This window comes from Ascaphus truei, chromosome 1 (genome assembly GCF_040206685.1).
Source record: "Ascaphus truei isolate aAscTru1 chromosome 1, aAscTru1.hap1, whole genome shotgun sequence".
Taxonomy (NCBI): Eukaryota; Metazoa; Chordata; class Amphibia; order Anura; family Ascaphidae; genus Ascaphus; species Ascaphus truei.
The window spans coordinates 85,623,843-85,643,940 of record NC_134483.1 but is presented as its reverse complement, the minus strand read 5'-3'; the positions used below and the strand labels follow the sequence as shown (position 1 = coordinate 85,643,940).

Here is a 20,098-nt window from a genome sequence, read left to right as displayed (position 1 = left end):
TACAGCAGCCACTGCTGGTGTTGGTACAGCGTGTGCTCCAGTTGATAAGGTCGATCCCTGGCTTCTGGATGGTACTGGCCTGCAGGTGATAGTGAGGCCTCTCTGGATTAGGTTAGTGCCTCAGCCCATGAGTGACTGAGCACATGTTTCACTCCCAGCCGGGAGGAGTGCTCAGAGCTCCTATCCCCATGAAGGGATATCTGGAACCCTAACTGCTTCTGAAGGACTCACCCCTAAGGGGCTGAACTTCATACTATAATTTAGGCACTTCCTTCCTGTAGCTCAAAGAGGGAGAACCCAGTATCTGCACCACCACTCCCATCACTCAGGAAGTCAGCTTGAGGGGGAAAACCCCATAGGACAACCTGTCACTGACTGTGTCTTACTAGAACTTACGTGATAGGGAAGGTAGATATATATATATATATATATATATATATATATAGTTTTGAAGCAAAAGGTGGCACTGTGTACTCATGTGTATGTCATTTCCCAGAATGCCTTGCTGCAGTGGACGTGCTGTGTGATAATGGTGAAAGGCGGGGTTGCAGGACATGCAAATGAGCATACCATCATTTCCATTTGTTATATGCTTTACTGTGGACGGTTTTTGTCACTTTTTTTTACCCTCCATAACTTATCTTAGTGTGGCGAAACCTATCCCTGCTTCATTTTGCAAAGCCAGTATAACCAATCCCACACTGATGAGACCCATTAAGGTCGAAACGGCTGTCTGTGGATGGGTATACTGGCTATGCATCTTAACCCAGGCTGTGCTCAAAAGCCGAGAAATGCAGCAGGCATAAGCTTATAGGGAACCATGTTATATGGTTTTGAAGCAAAAGGTGGCACTGGGTGCTCATTTGCATGTCATTTCCCAGAATCCCTTGCTCCTGTGGAAAGACTGTGTGCTGGGTGATAATGGTGAGAGGCAGGGTTGCAGACCTGTCTAAGACATGCAAATTAGCATACAGTTATACATACATATATAATGTTTTCTGTTTTCAAAGTGGATAGTAGGCACGTTTCCACATTTCTAGGAAATTAAAAGGTCATGTTTAGGACTATCAGGAAAGAAAATAGATGTGTGTGTGTGTGTATATATATGTAACGGGTATTCCCTGTGAATACAGACGCTAATACCTGCTGTGTATACCTGTGTGGCTCTCAGGAGCCTAAGCCTCCGCTCGGGGAGCCTGGGGTACATACATATAACACAATCTCGTGGTGCAACGCCTCCACCTGCGATGGCTCCCGCCAGAGGAGGAGTGGTTCCGCGCAGGATAAATATATATATCACTCCACACACCGCATGTAAAATAACCAATGACTATACTGTATAGCATGTACTTATTCATAAATCAACAGGTGTCCCTCTCTAGAGGAGACACTGACTACTGCGTCTCGCAGGATGCTCCCACCTACACCGGGTGATCCCACCCCGTGTCCAATAACCCCACACAATATGTCCCACACCTTTAAAGGGAGATGATATGTGTGACTGCGCAGCCACTAGTCCCGTATTAATAATATATATATGTAGGATCGTTGGTGACTTGTTGATGGTTACCTGCCGAGCACTCCTGTGCCCGGGCCTGCCAAGAAGCTTCACAAAGGATCCGAAGGCTGACGAATACAGGAACTACCGTCCGGGGCAATCCCACCCGGATGGCTGCTGCAGCGGAGGTCTGAGCCCAAACCTCTGGATGGATGCGCGGCGTCCGCTGTGTCCCTAACTGACTCTGTGTAGTAAGGGGCAGGGTCCCTAACCTGGGGCCTGTCCCTACAACACTCAACTACTGGTGACTCAGGGCTATCTGGGGCCTAGGGGGCTGCTGGCCTAGTGCAGGGAGTCACTGACTCCTGCACCCTACCTCCTTCCCCTAGCTGCTCCTGACGCCGACTGACTAGCGTGCTCCAAGCCCGCGAAATATATCCATTCTCCCCTGCAGGGAGATGCTGTAGCCCTATTGGCTCCCTGGGGTCACGTGGGGCGGTCCTGGGGCTCAAGGGAGATGTAGTCCCTTCTGTGAGCCCTCCCCTGATTGGCTGCCTCTCGCGCGCTGTCACTGCGCATGCGCAATGTCCCTGGCTAGCCGCCGCATGCGGGGACTCACTGCGCATGCGCGAACACATAGAAGATGGCGGCGGGAGTGCCGGGAGCCCTGACAACGCGATCGTGGCCTTGGCAACCGGCCGCACGCGTCCCCGGCAACCCCCGAGCAGGATCTTGACCGCCCCCACTCTTCCGAGCGGCCGACAAGACCGCTATTAGGCTCGGAGGCACCCGCGATCGCCAGGAAGGTGAGGGGGGGCTTGGCAGGCAGGGGAGACCTGGCTACATATATATATATATACACACACACACACACACACACACACACACACACTTTTAGCAACATGGCTGCTTGGTATATACGTTTTGCCCATAGCAGTGCTGGAGTTACGTGTATATATAGTTATGCCACTTCCAGTAGTAGTTTCATTTGGTCCTAGAAGGAGTGCCGCTTTAACTCTAGAGGGAACTAGACTGCTCTACTTTGCAATTCATAGCAGGCTCCGGGCAGCAAAGTGGGCACGTCAATAAGGGGGTGAAGTGAGAAATTGTTTAACCATTTAATGCGCTTTGTAAACCGATTGGGATCGCACCTTTTCTTAGGAGGTTATTCACTGAAGTCACTGCGGGTTATGGCACTAGATCAGACATTACCTGCCACTCAAGTCTGCATCACATGTGTTAACCCCCCAACGGACCTTCATGAATACCCCTATAAGTGGGATTGCACTTTTCAAATCGGTGTACAAAGTGCATTTAATGGTAAAACAGCTTCTCACTATCTCCTCTTGAATGATATAAGCAAACACACATAGCAGTGGATAGAATTCCCTATGGCAGCCATAGAGCACAGAATGTGGCACTGCTAGCAGTAAAGACACATAGATGCAGCTTGGATTTCTTGGAAAGCAATGTAATTTAACGTCTGGTTGCTAGAGAAAGACTCATTCTTTCACATTATGCACTTAGAGGAAGTGAATATAACTCGTTATGGATTCTGGATACCGCACATATCGTTGAAATTAACCCCTGTGAGGTTTTGTTTTTGTTTTAAAACAGGCAGTACCCCAAATATCTTCTCTGGGAAAATACAGAAAATCAAATAACTTGTAAAAATATAATTTATTTATTTAGTAAATAGGTAACTTGAGTGGGAAGCAGAGGGTATCCAAAGCTGGACCATGGTCATTTCAGCTCCGGGACCCCTTGGTTCCAGAGACACATACCAGTACAGCCGGCACCTGTGTAAGTGTAACACCCATCTAATGTATCCAAGGCTGCAAAAGCACACAGGGCCTTTCTGAAGGAATTAGCCTATCCACTGCCTGCACCTAACAGGGCTTATACTGGTAGGGCCCAGGAAAAGAAGTAGCTAGGCTACATCTATGTAGCTAATGTGTGGTTGATAAGGTGCTAGGAGTAGCAAAGAATACACCATGAACAAAAACTTGCTTAGGCAAGGAAAGATCTCCTTTAGAGCAGCACTCAGATCAAAGGTAGTTTGGAATGATGTAGTTATTAAAACGTAACCTTTAATAGGATAACTAACAAAATAAATCAGACAAGCAATGATGTATAGAGACCACATAATGATAAATATTAGCAGCCAAATAAAACACTTACTGTGCTGGAAAATCATAAAATGCTGATTATACAGACTATGCTGTTCATTGTCAACCTATTATATAATACCGATCGCAGTGCCAACAAGAAGCGGTGGCAGCAATCGGGCGTCTGCTGCCTTCTGGTTACCTGCGGTAAGCCAGGGACAGCAGTGGATTTCCAAATTTTCCACCCCATGGCACATGCCTGTGTGGCCGCCTCCACGCTGCCATCCTCCTGGTTCTTTGAAATCCCAGCGTCAAATTACACTGCGGACGTCACCAAAGTGACGGCAGCGCCATTTGGCATTTCGATGTCACGTTGCCATGGCAACAAGATGCCGTGTGACATCACGTTGGGGACATCCGCGGCGCTGGTATTCCAAAGGAGCAGTAGTGTGGCAGAAAGTAGGTGGCCACACAAGCAAGTACCTTCCCATTAGCTCCGAGAGGCCCGAGAGCACAGCAAAATTATATGAGGGCGGAAATTTTTGCCGCCCCAAAATTTTGCCGCCTTAGCCCCGGGCCCAATGGGAAAACGGACATTAGCCATGGAGTCTGCGACATACATATATCTCTGTATTGTTATTACACAAGAATGACGAGACGCAAATCGCTTTAGACCGCAAGAAAAGCTACACCAACAAATAAATCTGTTTTCAAAGTGGATAGTAGCCACGTTTCCACATTTCTAGGAAATTAAAAGGTCATGTCTAGGACTATCAGGAAAGAAAATAGATTTCGGTTTCATTAACCACGTCTATTCATAAAATGCTGCTTACAAAGTACACAATAGCAGATCCCCAATCCGCCAGTAAAAACAAGAGGAAGGGGAAATGAGAAAAAAGGGACACGGAGTTTGAGTCCCTTTAGAAAAAAGCAAAGACATCTCCCTCCTCAGGAAACGTATTAAACAACATTAGCCCATTACTATTTTAATTTCGTTACTCACAAAACGACATTACATTCCTTTATCCTATGAGAATTGAATGAAGATCTCTTTAATTCCATAAATGAATTAGAACGTTGAAGAAACACGAGGAGCTAAAACGCACAGTATTTTTTGGTGTCAATCTCTACAGAAAATATTAGGTCATGGGAAAAAACACGAGTGCTGGAGAGAAAAAAAAAGTGTTGGATTTTTAGAAAGGTCGGCATGGTGTCAGTGCCAAAGAATGCAGTGACTGGGAGAAACCCACACTGGAGTTTCCCTTTTAATAACTTTTGCCTTTATTCCACGAAGACGTTGTAGGTCAAGACCTCACATGAAACAGCCTACTTCTCTGTCTACTCTTCATAAACCCAGACTCATTCATGGTTACTCTTTAACCCTGTTAAACATCAACCCCACTGCCTCAAAGCAGCTATCCTCCCTTCTTGGGGAATTTCTTTTCACATGTACATAGATTTGTATTGTTAATCTTACTTGCACCAGGGGGGGTTGTCTGCAGCAGAACTGCTAATTTCTCATAACTTCGAACCAGTCTTTGAGAAATGAAATTGGGCGCCAGCCGTGTTATTGCATAACAACCATTTAATTAATTGCGGGAATGGCACTATTGGTGCTATGTCGGGCAGCATTCATTTCACAGATTGCGGTGACTGGCTCTCCCTTTTTGCACCAGTGTGTCTCCTTAACTGGGTAGTTCCCAATGATAAGGATGGAGGAGTTTGGAAGAATAAGCAAATCTATCTAATGTAGGGATGAAATGCTGCTTTATTTAGGGTAAATAGTGCATTTTCAAAGAAATGTACCAAATATGTTGTCCTTCACTGTAGAAATGAAATCAATATATCAGTGTAACAGAATTCCAGGCCCCCAGGACCATAAACACAATGTTGGCTTTGGTAATGGGAAGATCCCAAGTTAGGAAGCAAATGTAATGTCCCCCCTCCCCCCCTTACTTAATGAAAGGTTAAAATCAATACAAACAATGACATAAAAAATTTAAAAAGATGTCAGCTTTCAAAGACTGAAGAGAAAAAATAGAAACTGTCCTGTGCTCTAGAGAGTGAAGTGAGACTGCGTACAGCTCAATGAATGGAATTAAGATAATAATCCAGTTGGTGTAGCGGAGACTTAAGTCTGTATAACCTCCTCAAACAAAACGCGCGTAACCCGGACACACTCTGAGAAGGGCAAATGTGTGTGCTCACCTCCTTTGTTAGTCCTTTTTGGGATCTCTGGTGCCGGCAGTCTCTGATTGTGCTGCTAGTAGCGGTGAGAGCACTCATTAATGCAGCTGGAGTCCACGAGGGTACGTCACGTACATCTCCGTGGGCGCGCAAGTCAGATAACAAACGATAGATAATGGAAGAAGACGGAGCACTGCAAGCAATGTTCTGAGAAAAGCTCAGGAAACCCGACTGATGAATGTTTTTTTACAGCTTTATTCAAATCATAGACAGATAAAAAAAACACGGACAAAAAAATGCCCAAAACAAGAACCTCCCACTCCACGCGTTTCACCCTGCTAGGGAGCTTTGCCAAGGACTGAAACTGGTGAGATTCTGAGGTTTCTTTTCCAAAACAAAAGGAAATTTTAATGGAAAAGTCCACTGGAGTTAATGAGAAAACTTGTGCTAAAAATCAGTAAGATGAACTCCAAATGGCAGCCCAATAGAAAGCCACAATTGATGACACTTGGGCTCTGGGGATCCCATCTCCCCACCATGTAAAAAATGGGGCAAACAATAATGAAAAGGTGGAATTGTTGCTGTAAAACTTTAGCTGCAATGGTTTGGAATCATTCTGGTCAACACTCCATATTTAACAAACACTCCCTCATAATAATCATAATAGACTGAGAATCCCATTTCCTGCGGAAAAAACACTGCAAGTCAATGAAGGATGAAGAGGTCTTGCTCCTGTCTACCAAACCTTTCATATGTAGGCCTGTATGTTCAGATAGTAAAAATAAAATAGCAAAGTGGGGTTCTGGGATTGCCCTGCTAATAGTTTGGACTTCTAAAACCCTAATTACCATAGTCTAGAGCAGTGCTGCTCAACACCAGTTCTCAAACCCTCCCCCAACAGGTCAGGTTTTCAGGATATCCCTGCTTCAGCACAGGTGGCTCAATCAGGGACTCAGTCTTTGACTAAGCCCTCTGTGCTAAAGCTGCAATATCTTTAAAACCAGACCTGTTGGGGGGGTCTTGAGGACTGCAGTTGAGCAGCACCGCTCTAGAGCAGAGCCAAACACTGAAAATGAACAACAAGGCAGAAAAAATCCCAGGAGCATGCACGTGGGAGAAAATGTTTTTACCCTGTGACCAATCTAAATGATGGACTTTCCAACATGTGAAACAGGATTAGTTTCTCTTATTGTTGTAGCAGCCGACAACTAATAAAACAAACAGGTTAGTGGGGAACAAAAACATCCCCTTGAGAAATTGCAGCTGCTTTTCAGGAACAACTGTCACTACATGGCCACCAGGAACAAGAAGGGCAGACGGGCTGAACCGTTAGTGGCCTCTTTGCTTCAACGGAGTGAAGCCGTTGGGAAAGTAATTCTTGTGTTGCAAAGGAAGTCACTAATGCCCATTTCAACCACTACAATGCTGGGGGTTTATCAGCGCCGGAGTGCGATCGGACCCCTGGCATTTCTACAGATGTGATCGCTCCAAGAGAGATTCTGCCGCGACCAGGCCCGGATGCCGGAAACAGAAGTGTTGGGTGCCCTACTTCAGTTTTGATCGGACTGGCCTCTCAGTCACATCAGTCGGCCCCTAAAAAAAAAAAAAAAATCTGGTACTGCCCATGACGCAACTAGTACATCATTAGAGCACTGTAACGGTTAACCTTCTCTCCACGTAAGTGTCATTTCTAATTTGGATAGGATGACGATTAAAATGCACGGAGAAAAAAAAAATAAAAACTTAAAACAGCCCTGGAATGATGTTATTTTTTTCAGCAAGAAACATGTCCTGCTGAATCAGAGCTAGTTATTACTCAGGGATTAGCAGTCACAATGCAAAAGCAAATCGCTGAGTAGTTTGTCTGCGGGAAATAATCACTGGCATGTTAGACGATAGACTGCCTGAAATCCTAAGGGGGCTATATGTGCAGATATATATGACTCATGGTCTACACAACTAACGGAAAGAACAGACTTGCTTTAATCTCTTAGATAATGCAAGCAAAAGTGAAAAATGAGTGCGAGTATTTAACTCAAATGGCCTTATCCAGCAGGGTCTTCTTGTGATGAAGTAATATGGTTGTTTTGGCAGAGCATGTAAATTCGAAGTGATGTCATTAACTGGAAAACTTTCATTCCTAGGCACAATAGCCCGGATTACTTTATACCCACCATGCTGCTTCATTTGTTTGACTTAAGCAATTCATCTTTGGGAAGGGAATGCGTTTTTGCTTAGTCTTATAACCATTTATTTCGTCCGCTTTTTTATTTTAGGTTACAACGCGAGACATTATTGTCACGCGAGACCAGGTTTATTGTGCACCTTTTACCAGGATCATATATTGAGCAAAACAAGATAATGAAATAAATTGAGATTTATTCACAAAAATAGGCACACACACAATGATACACAAAATACAGACGAAAAGAAACACTTACTTGGGGACTGGGGTTAAAAACGACACTTTCCTAGCTCTATAGCACTCTAAATTAGAGTTTTTCCTTGACCGGGACTTCGCTCCAAACATCCTGGAACTAAAATCGCCTTGAAATCCCAACCGCAACCCTTCTGAGAACTTGGGTCGCAAAAATGGACTTAGAATATTTTCCGGCCAGACTTTTCTGAAGCCGGTGCTCTGCTATTCGTGCAAGAGCACTTCTGAAAAGCCTGCCTGCACTTCTGGCGCTCAGAATCTCTCCGGTGATTGGCTTAGGGGGTTTCTTATAGTATTTTGGAGTTCATTCACAAAATACTACAGCCAATCAGAGCGTGGGAACTTTCGACAGCCAATCAGAGCGATGCCGGTCTGGAAAGCCGGGTAAGCGGGGAATCTGAATCTGCCAAGGGACATGCGCAAGTTTGCCACCTTAGTCCCTTGCTATTCAGATGCCACCGCTGGGTCAGGCTCCTCCAAGTTTGGTAGGACAAACGGCAGCAATTCATTCCAGGACGTGGGAATATGAGCCCTTCCCCATTACCAAAATGGTCTTCACACCCCTGGCGGCTTTCATCTCCGATGTCCAGAAGACTTACTGGCACCAACTCGGTAGCCTGTCTGAACATTGGTTCTGAAAGTCCCAGCTCATTTACCATGCACAACAGTATATAATATGGGCACCCAAACTTTTCTTGCTGCGCCTGCTCTCCTCTGTTGTGCGCCCCCTCCTTACCTCGCGCGGTGTCATGGTCGTGTCACATCACATGACCCGTTGCATAATTTGACGTTACTAAGCCAACCGTGACGCGTCATTTGATACAGCATTGCCATAGTCACGCGTCCTGAAGCCAGCTGAATCCCGGTAAGTAGAGGTTGCAGAGGCCTTGTGCGGTCCGCCCCCCCCACCCCACCCAGCATTTAATTTAAATGACTTGGGGAAGAGCGTGGGACCTCTGCAACCGCCCACGCATCCTTCCCCCCAAAAAAAATCTCCCACGCCCCCCAGTTTGCGCACCGCTGGTATATAACAATATTAAACCCAATGTTAATAAAATATACTTTTTTACTGTATCCTAAATCTCTGGGTCTGGGGAATAGAATAGAAAGCTGCACTTTATTTTCTACTAGTGCAGAAAAGTGGTGTAGCGCACCGCGATCCAAAGGAAGAACAGGTCTGGCCAAAAATGAAGAATCTTTATTGAGGTATCATAAAATCAAGGGATGCAGCCCTTCTACGCGTTTCGTGCATAGCCTTTATTCCCCACACACTATCTCAGAGACTTGGACTGGACTCTAAGAGTCCCCTCACAACCTTATAATTATGGTTGAAGTGCCCATGAACCCCAATACAGGTTCTGGCCTACCTGGGCATTAACTGGGTATCCCCCTTAAGCTAGGGAGCCCTCATAGTTACAGGGACACTTTGCATCCCTTTCCCCCATTTACCTTTCTGGGCTGTGCTGAAGCAGGAAACCCTAGCGGTGAGTGCACAAGTGTTTTCAAGGGGAGATATTGCCGGGACAATGTGCCTACATGCATCCGAGAACCAAGCATGATTCTTGGGTACATTTTTAGGAGAACCGACAACTCCGGACACCAACTACCTAGGCACATTCTGACAATTTACCCGCAAAACCCCCCTTGAAACTCATACCCTAGCAATCCCTGCTCACTGGCATCCCTAGAAAGATAAAAATACAAAAATTCTGTGTCGCAAAATACACAATACACATGTACAGTTGCTGGGCTCAAGGGCTGACACTCGAACCCTAATATTCGGATCAGAGGTAACCAAAACAGGGCTTGACCTTTATTAAGAGCCTGGTTACCCCTTCACCGTCACAATTATTTCCTCCCTTTGACTTGACCAACACTAGACCTGTGGCTCGCCTACTCTACTTTATTGTAGCCTCTACAGATTGGACACCAACCATCTTCCCTTTAACCCAGGGGTGGGAAACTCCAGTCCTCCAAGGCCACCAACAGGTCAGGTTTTAAGGATGTCCCATACAAGGGTTTGTTTTTAAATAATTGAGTAGTTTTATAGTGTGTTGCAATATTGATGTATTTGACAATAGGGCAATTTTTCCAGTATGAAAACGGGTAACTAAATAAAAGTCAAATCAACTTGAAAAAATATTTGGAGCCTCGTTGTGTCATTGAAAGATCATTAGTAATTAGGTTCTGGCCCTCCGCCAAACATGGTCCAATTCAAGGATTAGCGACCTTTCACAAGGACAGAAAAGAATACAGCTGTCCCTTTAAAAGTAAATCACTAGCAGATAACTGTAGCCTCATTGGAGGTGAAGCTGCCCTGTGTAATCATGGCTTTCCCAGAAGTGGTGAATAGTCTTAGTAAAAACATCTGATACCACTGGTACTTGTTCTACATCATGCTGCCTTTTAGGAAGTGTGTGTGTGTGTACAGGAAAAAAAGGGACCCCCTTTTTTCATCATATCTAATATATTTCTTTCTCAATCCCCATGAAAAATTGCACATTTGTGTACCTGTTCTGTAGATTAACACTATATTAGAAGCACAAAGTAGACAAATCAACTGATGACTAAACTGATGTCGCTGTATTATATCAACAATAGAGGTTGGTGAACCAGTCCAAAGTTATTTCCCGGAATTCCGCGGATTTTTGAGACCAAATCCGTCCCTCCCACCAAAACCAGTCCGCGGATCAGGTACTAAAAAAGTTGAGTGAATTCATTCAAATCCGCCATTGAATACAATCCGGATGGATTTTTAAGAATCCGAACTCTGATTTCATAGTGAATCCAAGATCCGTTGCCAGATTGTTAAAAATCCATACTCTGATTAATCCGAAGAGAGATTTAGTAGTGTCTCTAGGTGTGTGTATATATATATATATATATATATATATATATATAAATATATATATGTATATATATCTCAACTCCGTTATAGCGTGGTCCTCGGGGGCCACCCGATCCGACCGCGCTCTAATTGGAGTTGCGCTAATTTAAAAAAAAAAATGGCCACCGCGCGCCCGATCGGGGGGAGGAGGGAGGCTCCGGCAGCCCTACATGGCCCCTAGCAGCGACTATAGTTCCCCAGCACTCCCCTCAGCAGCCAAACACGCACCTATTTCCCCCCCCCCCCACCGGCCCTAGCCTTGCGCCGATCCCCGCACTGCCCCCCCCCAGCCTTGCGCCGATCCCGCACCAAAAGGACACCCCCCCTGCCAAGCACCGATCGCCGCACCGGCCCCCCCCACAACTCTGCGCCAATCCCCGCACTGCCCCCCCCAGCCTCGCACCGTTCCTCCCTCCCCCCCTGCAGCCCCACGATGCACCCAAAGATGGGCTGTGACACCAAAGGTAGGAGGGGTGGGGGCTGTGTGTGTGTGGTGTGGTGTGTGTGTGCTGTGTGCGGTGTGTGTATGCTGTGTGCTGTGAGTGTATGCAGTGTGCTGTGAGAATGTGCAGTGAGAATGTGCAGTGAGTGTATGCTGTGTGCTGCGAGTGTGTGCTGTGTGCAGTGAGTGTGTGCTGTGCAGTGAGTGTATGCTGTGTGCAGTGAGTGTGTGCTGTGTGCAGTGAGTGCGTGCTGTGTGCAGTGCGTGCTGTGTGCATGCAGTGTGCAGTGTGTGCATGCAGTATGCAGTGTGTGCATGCAGTATGCAGTGTGTGCATGCAGTATGCAGTGTGTGCAGTGAGTGTGTGCTGTGTGCAGTGAGTGTGTGCTGTGTGCAGTGAGTGTGTGCTGTGTGCAGTGAGTGTGCTGTGAGTGTGTGCAGTGTGTGCTGGTGCTGTGAGTGTGTGTAGTGTGTTGTGAGTGTGTGCAGTTTGCAAATTTTTTATTTATTTATTTGGGGTTCATGCTCAAACCGCGTTATGACGGATCGCACTATAACGGGGTTGAGCTGTGTATCTATGTATATATATATATATATATATATATATATATATATATATATATTTGTGTAGCAGGGTAGTCCTACACACCTCTATGGGGAGCTGATGCAGCTCCTTGGACTCTTAGGCAGAGGTGCGGTGGCCATGCTGGAACTCCCACAGGACTGGAGGGAGAGGAAAACCCCTAGGGGAACAGAATATCCTCTTGAGACTGGGGACTGCGTGTCAAAACTTGGAAGCAAGTAGGTGGCCCAGGACTAGGCCAGAGAACCCCGTAGGCCCGAGTTAGGCCCGGAGCCACCCTAGATGAGTACTATAGGGACGGCCATATCTCAGGGACATTCCTGGTACCAGCGAAGCGACGGAGAAGGACAACTCACGAAGGAGTACTACCATGCGGCTGCCGGAAGCAAGGAGTGAGGGCCATATTGTTGGGAGGCCCCGCTACGTGGGATCACATATACGACTCCTGATATCTACAAAGGATTACCTGGCTACGGCATTGGTAGTGAGGAAGCTACCCACGTGCCCCACCAAATACACTAGGGAGGGTAGCGCTGCACTCACATACATTTGGGGTTGCCTTGCTGAACAACTAGCCTGCTAGGGTGCCAAGGGTATTGGGGTACACTACGGGTTGTGTGCTGTTATTATTGCATTTCTATATATGTATCAGGAGGGACCTGCTGGTAAATAGTATTGTTTATTATTGCTGTGTGTTGTGGTTATTACTGTATATGTTCCCATGAGGAGCCATCCTGCCTATGCTGGGATCCCCACGGGTGGAGGCGCTGCACCCCGCACCCGCAAGCTCCCAATCAGCGGAGGCCCAGGCCTTAGTGAGCCTGCAGGTTAGCACCATAACATAGTACCACCAAAAGAAAAAGAACTCGGTTAATGAAGCACTCAATTACCAAAAATGTGGTTAAAAAAACTCTTTATTTCAATTTGATTAAAATAAGGTGTGCATAAACATCCAAACTATAACCATTGAATAAAGGACCGTTGTGCACATATTAGGAGATAGTTATTTCAGCTGATATACAGTTATTGTGTAGATAGGATAATCCTCCGAACTGGTTTTTTTAGGTAGTTATAAACCAGACAGGTGCTCAGATGTATCAACCTGGGCAACACTTGTAATAAAAGATCAGGTTGTATATTAATTCCTTTCTGGAGTAGTACAACTGACTTGTCTTCAAAGGTCAGTTGACGCGTGTGTAGCTCCTCCTGTCGGAGGATAACCACCTATTGAATTAGCCTAACAAATGTGTAGTCTTATGTACCTCTCGGCTCAAATAAAGTCCTTGGAAACAACACATATTTAAAAGGACTCAAAATTAATCATGGCAAATAAGTAGCTGTAAGAGACGACCAATTTATTCTATTATTAGTATAGTTTAACCAAAAATTAGGTCTCATACAGCAATCATATAACTATTGGTATTAATGTATCTTATACTCTGTGCCCCATTGGTAGAGAAGGCTATTGAGGCTAGATAAGCACGCATGGTGTTTACAAATAATCGACTCCACGTCGCAGATAGACAATTAGCGGTTTTGATGTATGCTTAACCACTATGTTCGTTTCAGTTTAGGGATTAGCAATTTTTTAATGCATTATTAAACACTAATTGGTGTGGTAGTGACATAGTGCAAACTACAATAGCAGGCAATCTAACTGCCTTCACTGAGATTAACCAACGCTGTGCTGTTAACCAGTTGGAAAATCAAAAGTGTGAAGCACTTACACTGATCACACTAAGATGGCAACAGAAGTATCCATTGTCACTGAACTGCTTAGTTAATAGGAGAAGCTATTGAGGTTACGTGTATATATATACCTGTGGCATTCAATACCACTGTCCTTAGAGTAACAACCTTCAGACTTGTTTGCGTGATACAAATGTTGAAAGCGATACCATCTTTCTGATTCAGCCAACACCAGTGCATATATGGAAGCACTTAGTGTATCATTGCTGTTAAATCAACTCACGCTTGTAGAGCAATGGGAATACTTGATACACTTATATTAATAGTGCTGAGATAAAGTGGATATAACAAAGAGCTCAAAGAGTATCCATTGTACAGATGCAGCGGTCATAATTTTACGAAATCACGCGGTGTATACCTCAGAATACCCATGTGATGGCGCGGGATTACTTCCAACCTTCCCGCCTTAAGACGCGAGTGCAGAAAATGGCATTTTAGTGTTCTGGCTTTTAAACACCTGAAATTGACACAGTAGCACAGTACTGTACACATTACAATTCATTAATTTCATTGCATATAATTCACACAATCCATAAAATTCAAACAAAGCAACCGCGATAAATACGTGTGCCTGGGGCGATTGGCCGCGTTCATGCCACGTGGAGTACAGCAGCGCACACAAAAACGGCGCCATGATGCCTTAAACTAACGGCCGCTGCATCTGTACACTGGTCTTATTAGATGATAAGGAAAGCTGTAGATAGAGGCTAAGTGTATATATCCGTGGCGTTCAGAGCACTCACTTGGTGCTACATGATGGATATGCACAACAATGCTTACGGTATAACAGAACAGGGACACAAATATTCACTGTTCCGAGTGCCAGACACATACTGAATTGTAATACTTTATTTTACAATAAATACAACTCCAGGAACTGCAGGAAGTGATTCCGCTTGCTACCCACAGCACATAGTGTTATTGGGTTGACAAGTGTAAGGCACCTTATGAGGAATGAAGGAGGTATAGTGTCAGACACAACAGGATCAAAAGTTGAACCCACACAACCGCTTGTTATTCTGGACGACAGCTCTAGCAATACGAGTTGAACCAGCTGATGGGTAGCACCACTTTCACGTGTACTTAGTTTTGTACTGAGCTCTGCTTTGTATGGGTATGAGCTCTTAATGAGACTTACATTACCCTCTTCAGGGATAGAGACGCATATCTAACAAGCAGTCTTCTGCCATGGGAGACCTTCTGGCACGGGAAGACACCTTACAGTCCATTTATTTGAATAGGCTATAATGTATTCCAGCACCAGAAGTGCCTTATGGCAGAACACTGCTAGGTAAATATGGCCCACTATCTTTATCCTTTATAAGATTAGAAGTAACAACTCAAGTCACCAGCTCACTTTGTTATATTACTTTCTCTCTGCGTCTGCTTTATTTGCTGTGCTTCCCCTTATTTTTACTGGTGTGTCAGAAAACCTGTGTTTTATTTAATCTTACCTGGCTCAGTAACAGTGGTGCACGGCTAGTCATCAGCTGGTTTAGCTCACACTGCTAGAGCTGCTACCTAGAGAAGCAGTGGGTGTGTGTTCTAGTCCTGTTGGGTCTGACACCATTTCAGTCATTAGGTTGTGCCTTAGGCTTGACAACTCTATATAGTTGGTACGGAAATCCTTTTAGAAAGTGTGGGATGGGATGCATTTAAATATACTTTGCAGCCATTAGCATATCTCTCAGCTGGGTACCCTCAGGTGTGCTCCATTTTCAGCACAGGCATGTCTGCCTAATTTATTTGGAGGGAGGTATAAGGGGATATATATGCAACTGGGAAAAATGTAGTGATTTTTCTGCAAGATATGACAAAAAAATAAAAAGGGTCCTGTTTAAAACACAGTATGTGTAATATATGCAATAGATACAAAAATATATATATTAAAATATGTATTTATAAATATAATACTGAATGCACCAGGGGAAATCAAAATAAAAGACAAATTAATATGACACCAGTTCATCCCTAGTGATGCACAAGTGAAGAAATCATACTGTATAGTACAAAAATGTGTATAAAGACAATGGCAGTAACCCAGGCACTGCAATATTTCCCAGGTTCTGAACATAGAATATGGAGACAAAGACTGTATTGTAGCGAGGAATAGGAAAGGTGCCATCGCTCTGTGATTGGCCAATACAGACATTTCTAACAGCATAAAATGAGCAGCTGTTAATAATTATACATATTGGCTCCGTTTCTCTTTTAAGTTTATAGAAATATTAAACCATGACAAATAATCTTAAACGTGCCTGGATAACATGCAACATTAAGTGTTTAACCAACAATAACATACATGGTCAATTATTCATAGAAGATGGTTTGCCTGCATGATCCATGCAGAATTAAATCTTAGTTCCTTTTTCATTCATCTGTGTTCATGTATGATGAACATTTTACAAAAATACAATATTTAAACACACACAAAGGTGATTAAAATGGTGCGATAAAAAATAAACTACGATGTCAGTATTATTAAACAAAATAGGGTACTGCTATCTGTGTGTCGGAGGGTGTTATTGCAACATATGTTTTTTTCCTGCTGTTTTGTCACCTAGAATCTGGAAAATTCAGCAAACGTTGGTAATGCTGTTTGGGATCTGAACATTTAACATTTCCATTGGCTTAAACAGGGCCATGTCTGAAAAGGAAACAAAAAAACAGCGCAAACCGCATAGTGAAGTACATCAAAGTATAATTAATTTGTGAAAAAGGTAAGTATTAGGCGTACATCAGATTAAAATAACAAACGCATTGAGTGCAAATAGCACAACAGGTTACCACTCAGCAACAGGTATCGTGAAGCACTGGAAATCACAGCTATGGAGATTCGTGAGCTCCTCCTCACGCCCTCGGTGCAGGATGTTGCAGGAACCCGATCGGTCCGGTGGATCAGCCTCGTTGGGGGAAGATTCCTCCCGATGGTATCGGCATGTGTGGTCTCACCGGAGTACTGCGTCGCATCCAGATGACGTCACAGCGATGTGAATCAGAGTCCCTTCCGTACACATGGTACGTGGAATCAGTCCGATGCGGAGCAAAGTCCCAGTCGCACCAAAACAGTGGGGATATTACTAGAAGTCACAGTCACAATGACTCAATAAGCCACCAAGCAGGGAAACAAGGGCTGATATCGGACAGTATAGAAATAACTTATTATATATTATTTATCATATAGTATAGTTATTTCTATACTGTCCGATATCAGCCCTTGTTTCCCTGCTTGGTGGCTTATTGAGTCATTGTAACTGTGACTTCTAGTAATATCCCCACTGTTTTGGTGCGACTGGGACTTCGCTCCGCTTCGGACTGATTCCACGTACCACGGGTACGGAAGGGACTCTGACTCACATCGCTGTGACGTCATCTGGATGCGACGCAGTACTCCGGTGAGACCACACATGCCGATACCATCGGGAGGAATCTTCCCCCAACGAGGCTGATCCACCGGACCGATCGGGTTCCTGCAACATCCTGCACCGAGGGCGTGAGGAGGAGCTCACGAATCTCCATAGCTGTGATTTCCAGTGCTTCACGATACCTGTTGCTGAGTGGTAACCTGTTGTGCTATTTGCACTCAATGCGTTTGTTATTTTAATCTGATGTACGCCTAATACTTACCTTTTTCACAAATTAATTATACTTTGATGTACTTCACTATGCGGTACGCGCTGTTTTTTTGTTTCCTGTTTGTTTAGTGCTGTCGGAGTGTTGAGCCACCCTGACCCATTAACAGCTGCAGCCGCCACTGTTAACACAGATATTGTATGTTATTAACTACACCCTATGATTGAGGGTGGTATTTATTTACAACACTATTTCACTATTAGTGGGTTTAAGTTAAATGGTTCATTAGTTGCGCACTTTATTTCTTTTCCCTATGTCTGAAAAGCAAATCATGACCGGGACAGATAAAGTAGATAGATTCTACGTGGAAAATATAAGGAATACAGCACCATCCTCTAGATTCAATTTAAATAAAATACGATTGTTAACACAAACATGCACTGTGGCATCATGTGTGGCTTTCTCTTGGCAAAGCCCAAAATAAACATTTGCACGAAAATCATGCATTCCCATTCATTGGTTGTGTCATTTTCAATGGTTTAATTTCAATTTAAAAAACTTCCAAGGCCAATCCAATCACTAAGGGCGGCAGATTTCTGAGAGAATGTAATTTTATTGATCAAAATAATGGCAATAAACACACACAAACAAACCCATGCCCTCCATCCATTTACATCCCTCATGGCTGGGAGTTTGACGCCTTTAACCTAGCGTAAAAATATATAAGACCCTTGAGGGAGCCTTCTCCTTACTAATTTTCCTGCATCTCTCTGCTGCCTTCAAACTCTAGATCACCCCCTTTTCCTCCACACACTCCACTGGCCTCCATGACGCAACCCACTCCTGATTCACTTCCTACCTATCCAACCACTCCTTTCAGTGTTTTGCTGCCTCCTCCTCTTTACTCCCTGCTTCTGTTGGGGTCCGACAAGGCCCACTGCTAGTCTCACTCTGCACCTCTTCTCTTAGTGAACCAATACAATCTTTTGACTTTCAGCATCATATGCCAATGACATCCCCATTTTACACTCCTCCCCTGACCTCTCCCCCTGGATGTCCCACTGATATCTGAAGCTTAACATTTCAAAAGCAGAACTCCTACTCTTTCCCCCCTTCCATTGCCAACCCCACACCCAAACTCTCCCTCACTATTAATACCACAATATCATTAACACCCCCAGCCCACGGGTCATCTTTGACTCTGCCCTCTCCTTCATTCACCACATTCACTCCATCACCAAGTTCTGCCATCTCCATCTCAGAAATACTGCTAGGATAAGTCCCTTTCTCACTCATGACGTAACTAAAATAATTCACTCACTCATCTTATCCCAAATTGACCCCTCAATTACCTCACTCACCGCTCTACTTATGCTGCGGCACTTTGCAAATCCCTACACTGGCTTCCCTTATACTCTAGAATCAAACTTAAAACCCTAGTTCTCAACACTGTCCTCCCTTCCCTCCCCTCCCCCTAAACATCACAGCTCTCATCCCCAAATATATCCCTAAACGCCCCCTACGTTCTGCCCATGACTTCTACCATTCCTCTTGCCTCATTAAGTCCTCTCACTTCTGCCTACATGACTTCTCCCATGCTGCACCGTCTCTGGAATTCCCTACTCACGTACCATCAGACTCTGGATGAAACTCCATGCCAACATCCCTTAACATCCACACATTAAAACCTCAATGGGATCAGCTGTGTGGTTGGACCATACTCCACCCTGAAACATTCTCCCTCCCATCCACAATGTGCAGCCACTTTACCTTTTGTTCCAACATTTTCCCCATATTTCCTCTAGATCAGCGATTCCCAACCTTTTTTGTTTGGAGGAACCCTTGAATTATTTCGAAACATCTCAGGGAACCCCTATTTGGCTGACACATATTAGGTTAATTTCACACCTCACGAGCCCCCTCTATTTCCCACCCTCTACCAATGTATTTCTCTCCCATCCGTCTCACTCTCCCCCCTCCCGCCTCAGATGTATTTATCTCCCCTGCGTCTCACTCTTACTCCCTCTTTTCCTCACTCACTCCCTCACAGCCTCCCCCCCCCCCCCCCCCCACACACACGAGAGAGACTGACAGAGCAGAGAGGCAGTTTTACCGTGTTGTGCACCGATTTATGTATACATCGGCTTGTCTACATGCGATATTAAAGAACGTGACCCTTTTCCCAAAGGGTAAAGCTTTATTTCAGATTGATAATGATCTAGCTTCCTGAGTACCAGACAAAATAACAGAAAATACAATACGAGTCAGTTTGTTGTCTGGTCTCCAAGAAACAGTTCATGCTGCTTTTAATATCAGTCCCAGAAGTTCACCTCACAGCAGAACGGAAAGATCCCGCTCATCAAGTTGATAGAAATGGTGACTAGACAAAAAATGGAATGAATTTTTTTTTCTGCAACAGATTAAAAAATGCCTGTGTATGCCAACTGTACCGTTTCACTACGTAAAACATACAAAAGCTACTACATTATTGCTCAACAATGCATTCAATAGTGCCGCTGATATATGGCAAACATACACAAATATGTCAATGTCAAAGACGTTAAAGGAATGCATACTGTATTTATGTCCACTGTGATTTTCTGTGACTGTGACTGTGATTGAGTCAGTTTGAGT

The 20,098-nt window shown here is 44.5% G+C and overlaps 1 protein-coding gene across 3 annotated transcripts in view; it reads right to left on the bottom strand.

Annotated features, from left to right (window-relative positions):
• The window catches only part of LHFPL2 (LHFPL tetraspan subfamily member 2), a 176,141-nt gene that overhangs the window by 50,613 nt on the left and 105,430 nt on the right, over positions 1–20,098 (bottom strand). The window lies entirely within an intron of this gene.